We start from the raw sequence: 6,000 nt of genomic DNA on the forward strand, positions 1-6,000 counted from the left end.
CATTGCAAACAGGTTCCTGTTTGAACCAGCCTAGTATCAGCGTATAAGAGTCAATATGTGGCACTTTTGCAAGAATATACTCATCATGTCCAAGGGGTCCCTCGAATAACCTTTTCAGAGGGGTTGCTTGATTAACTTTTGTGACCTGGAAAGTTTCCCCATGTGGCAATTTTTGGAACCCAAAAAAGGTTATTCCATGCTCCTTTACTTGTAAGAGTGTAGGGGAATAAGGTGCTATTTGGGAAGCACCCTAAAACCACTGAGGGAGAAAAGTGAACATAGTGTACTGCCTGTAAACCTACATTTAAAAAAATGTTTTTTTCCACTATGCTGTGGGTTGTACATCACTTTGTATTATTGTCTGACAATGTTTACAAGGCTACTCTCTTACTGGACCTTGGATGTAATTGTTATTTTAAATGTGCAAGTTTTTTGTGTTGTGTGTTGGCACCAACAAGATACAGTATTTGTCATATTCTTTTAAAAAAAGTGACTGATAGAAAAGGCTTATTTTTACCCATAAGCCTCACTGTCCTAGAATATACAGTGATGAACACAGCCCTCTGTAAACACCACCTCCACAACAGTGTGCATGGGGTGAAGTTACTCTTAGACACTGATCTTGGGTCAGTTTAACATTTCCCCCACTAATGGTTAGGATTGGGGGAGCTCATCTAACTTCACTTCTAAATGTAACTAGTCAAGTCAGTTAAGAACAAATTCTTATTTTCAATGACAGCCTAGGAACAGTGGGTTAACTGCCTGTTCAGGGGCAGAACAACACATTTGTACCTTGTCAGCTCGGGGGTTTGAACTTGCAACTATCTGGTTACTAGTCCAACGCTCTAACCACTAGGCTACCCTGCCGCCCATGCAGAGAGGGTGGGGCTGGGAAGAGATGTGTGCGGCTGCTTGGTCGGAGCCTGGGCCGCAGGTGTCCTGACAGGTGCTGTGACAACAGGAAGCAAAAATAACCTGGCAGAGGTAGAGAGGAGAGGAGGCTGGTGGGGGTGTACACAAAATGGAAATAGATTATCCCAACACATTTGAATGTTTTAGGCCAGAGCTGCCAGTCTGTGAGGACAAATACAGAGAACACAGATATAATCAGTATACATTCAGATAATATAACATACTTGCACCTAAAGAACAGTCAATTTCATCAACCCCTTCCTTTCAGAAGTAATTTTTATTACATCTACAAGAAAAGTTGAGGACCTATAAAGTAGGCTACATTACAAATGTCCAGTCATCCCGAACTGCTTCAATCAACCCTTCAGCCATCTCTCTACATTTTCCCTTATCTAAATCAACTTATGTATTTATGTTTTGTCTTTGTTTGGCAGTATATGGGATTCAGCTTTAAGCTGTGAATGTTTACAATATCAAATAAACCTTGTTGTATAGATTGGAGGATAAAATCCAAGGTTCTGGATTATCTCTGACTACCATCCAATGCACTTTGAGAAGGATGTGAGGAGAGAGAGGACACGTGGAATCGAGGAAAGACAATTGTAAAAGAGTCAAGTACTCAAAGGACAGCAGCTCCCACATATTAAGCCGGGTGTCAACTGATAATGGCGCTGGAGGGGATGACTCCCCTTTTATGGGCTGCTAACCAATTGTGCTATTTTTGTGTGTTTTGTTGCGTTGTTTGTAACTCATTTTGTACATAATGTTTCTGCTACCGTCTCTTATGACCGAAATAGCTCCAGGACATCAGAACAGCGATTACTCACCTCAAACTGGATGAAGATTTTTTTCTTTAATGAGTCTGACGCAAAGGATATGCTGCTGCTCCCAGACCTGGCCCAAATCCCCATAATTCGCATGAAGAGGAGATGGAGATACAGGGGCTGCAGATCCTGGTGCCTTGTGAGAATTTGTCAGCGAGCGAGTAACCCGCCTCTACCATCCGTGCTATTGGCTAACGTGCAATTACTGGAAAATAAACTGGATGAGCTCCGTTCGAGACTATCCTACCAACAGGACATTAAAACTGTAACATCAAGTCGTGGTTGAACGATGACATGGATAATATACAGTTGGCAGGGTTTTCCTCGCATCGGCAAGACTGAACAGCCACCTTCGGTAAGATGAGGGGTGGTGGTCTGTGTGTATTTGTCAATAGTAGCTGTTGCGCGATCTCTAATATTAAGGAAATATTAAGGAAGGTTTTGTTCGCCTGAGGTAGAATACCTCATGATAAGCTGTAGACCACACTATCTATCAAGAGTTTGTCGTCTATATTTTTCATAGCTGTCTATTTACCACCACAAACCGATGCTGGCACTAAGACAGCACTCAATGAGCTGTATAAGGCCATAAGCAAACAAGAAAATGCTCATCAAGAAGCGGCGCTCTTAGTGGCGAGTGACTTTAATGTAGGGAAACTTAAGTCTGTTTTACCTAATTTTTTACCTTGTCTTATGTGCAACCAAAGGGGAAAAAATACCACCTTTACTCCACTTCACACAGAGACGCATGCAAAGCTATCCCTCGCCCTCCATTTGGCAAATCTGACCATAATTATATCCTCCTTATTCCTGTTTACAAGCAAGAATTAAAGCAGGAAGTACCAGTGACTTGCTCAATACGGAAGTGGTCAGATGAGCTAAATTACAGGACTGTTTTGCTAGCACAGACTGGAATATGTTCCAGGATTCATCCGATGGCATTGAGGAGTACACCACCTCAGTCACCGGCTTCATCAATGTGTGTGTCACGACTTCTGCCGAAGTCGTTGCCTCTCCTTGTTCGGGCGGTGCTCGGTGGTCGACGTCACCGGTCTTCTAGCCATCATCGATCCATTTTTTATTTTCCATTGGTTTTGTCAGGTCCCACACACCTGTTTTCAATCCCATCCATTACCTGTTGTGTATTTAACCCTCTGTTTCCCCTCATGTATTTTTAATATTTGTTTATATTCATTTTTCTTATTAGTGTTATGGAGCATGTTACTTGGACATTTATTAAAAGACTCCATTTTACACTCCGTTTGACTCTCCTGCGCCTGACTTCCCTGCCACCTATACACACGTCTCTGACAGTGTGTCGATGACATCATCCCCACAGTGACCATACGTACATAACCTAACCAAAAGCCATGGATTACAGGCAACATCCGCACAGAGCTAAAGGCTAGAGCTGCCGCTTTCAAGGAGCGGGACACTAATTCGGACGCTTATAAGAAATCCCGCTATGCCCTCAGATGAACCATCAAACAGACAAAGCTTTAAAACAAGACTAAGATTGAATCCTACTACAACGCTCTGATGCTCATCGGATGTGGCAGGGCTTGCAAACTATTACGGACTACAAAGGGAAACACAGACGAAAGTTGGCCAGTGACACAAGCCTACCAGGCGGGCTAAATGCCTTATATGCTCGCATCAAGGCAAGCAACACTGAAGCATGCATGAGAGCACCAGCTGTTCTGGACGACTGTGTGATCACGCTCTCCGTAGCCAATGGGAGTAAGACCTTAAAACAGGTCAACATTCACAAGGTCACGGAACCCTAAGGGGTGCGTGCTCCTGTACTTCCTGTTCACCCATGACTGTGTGGCCAAGCATGACTCCAACACCATCATTAAGTTTTCATGGTAGGCCTGATCACCGACAACAATGAGACAGCCTATAGGGAGGAGGTCAGAGACCTGGTATTGTGGTGCCAGGTCAAAAACCTCTCCCTCAACGTGAGCAAGAAAAAGGAGCTGATCGTGGACTACAGGAAAAGGAGTGCCGAACACGCCCCAATTCACATCGACAGGGCTGTAGTGGAGCGGGTCGAGAGCTTCAAGTTCCTCTGTATCCTAGTACATTACTGGGGCCTATCTTCATGCCATCCAGGACCTCTATACTAGGAGGTGTCAGAGGAAGGCCCCAAAAATGGTCATAGACTCAAGCCACCCAAGTCATAGACTGTTCTCTCTGCTACAGCACGGCAAGCGGTACCAGATCACCAAGTCTATGTCCAAAAGGCTCCTTAACAGCTTATATCTCTAAGCCATAAGACTGCTGAACAGTTAATCAAATGGCTACCCAGACTATTTGTATTGACCCCCCCCTTTTTTTTACATTGCTGCTTCTCACTGTTTATTATCTATGCATAGTCACTTTACCCCATACCTACCTGTACATATTACCTTGACTAACCTGTACCCCTGCACATTGACTCGGTACCAGTAACCCCTGTATATAGCCTCATATTATTTTCTTAACGCTCAGTTTCTTAAAACCTCATTGTTGGTTAAGGCTTGTTAGTAAGCATTTCACGGTAAGGTCTACTACACCTGTTGTATTTGGGGCATGTGACATTTACAATTTGATCATCTCTGAACCGCTCACATGAAATGAGCTTCGGTGCCCCGAGTAAGCAGCGACTTGGGGAACCGAAGCTCATTTGATGTGAGTGGTTCAGAGACGATCAAATTGTAAATGTGCCTACATGCACCTTATTCACACATAAAGAAGCCAAAACCTATGTAATGACACTATATGACAAAAGTATGTGGACACGTGCTCGTCTAACATCTCATTCCAAAATCATGGGCATTAATATGGAGTTGGTCCCCCCTTTGCTGCTGTAACAACCTCCACTCTTCTGGGAAGGCTTTGCACTAGATGTTGTAACATCGCTGCTGTCACGTTCTGACCATAGGTCTTGTGTGTTTTCCTTGTTTTAGTGTTGGTCAGGACGTGAGCTGGGTGGGCATTCTATGTTGTGTGTCTAGTTTGTCTGTTTCTGTGTTTGGCCTGATATGGTTCTCAATCAGAGGCAGGTGTTAGTCATTGTCTCTGATTGGGAACCATATTTAGGTAGCCTGTTTTGTGTTGGGTTTTGTGGGTGATTGTTTCCTGTCTTTGTGTTTGTTGCACCAGATAGGGCTGTTTCGGTTTTTCACGGTTCTTGTTTTGTATATTGTTCATCTTTCATTAAAGATGTATAAAGATAACCACTCTACATTTTGGTCCTCCTCTCCTTCCCAGGAAGAATCCCGTTACAGCTGCAGGGACTTGCTTCCATTCAGCGAGAAGAGCATTAGCAAGGTTGTGCGATTACAAACGTAACAATTGGCACTATGCATTCGGCAGGTAGCGTTCTCCTGGCATCTGGTAAACCCAGACTGCCAGATGGTGAAACGTGATTCATCACGCCAAAGAATTTGTTTCCATTGCTCCAGAGTCTAATGGCGGCGAGCTTTACACCCCTCCAGCCGATGCTTGGCATTGCGCATAGTGATCTTCGGCTTGCGATGCACATCATTAATGTGCATCAGACAAGTGACTTAAATGTTATACAACATTGTTTGTCAATTATTTTCCAGCAGTTTCTCTTTAGGGTTGTTAAATGTTTTATTACATTTTAACTTGTTTATAGTGTTACCATATACACAGCTCTCAGATTATTCACACAATTTGATTTGATGTGGTCATTGTAGGTCAAATGCGGGACTTGCTCTCCCTCTCATACAGTATGGTCACGTTTCAGGCCAACTACATTGCATCAACCCGTGGTCGATCGATTTGTACAGTCAGGCATCAGATTGCATATCATATGATGTGATATGACATCATATGATGTGATATGACAGCTCTTCAGGCATTGTGAGATTTGACAGGCATCTGTAATGTAGTCAGCCCGGGAAACGCGGCCAGTATGCCTTTGAAAAAGTAGAGGCACAGAACACGTTCTTCAGGCCACTGCAGTGATTGGTCTGAATTAATGATAAAGCAGTGTGTTAGATCCCTGCCAATGGTGAGGTTGCACGGTTGGTCCATTCTGATTGGTCCATGACAGGTTTGACTCAACAGGATTCGTGTGTACAAAGTAGCTAAGCACAGGTACAATTAAAATTCATAATTGTGTTTGTTAACTTAATTTGTTTAACCAGTTAATCATAAAAACATCTTAAGGTCAGCAGCAAATATGGAAAATAAGACTCGCAGTAAAATGTTTGAGTTCCATATAACAAAGACAAACAAAATGACAACGTCC

Source organism: Oncorhynchus keta, chromosome 18, assembly GCF_023373465.1.
Source record: "Oncorhynchus keta strain PuntledgeMale-10-30-2019 chromosome 18, Oket_V2, whole genome shotgun sequence".
In the NCBI taxonomy this organism is placed as follows: Eukaryota; Metazoa; Chordata; class Actinopteri; order Salmoniformes; family Salmonidae; genus Oncorhynchus; species Oncorhynchus keta.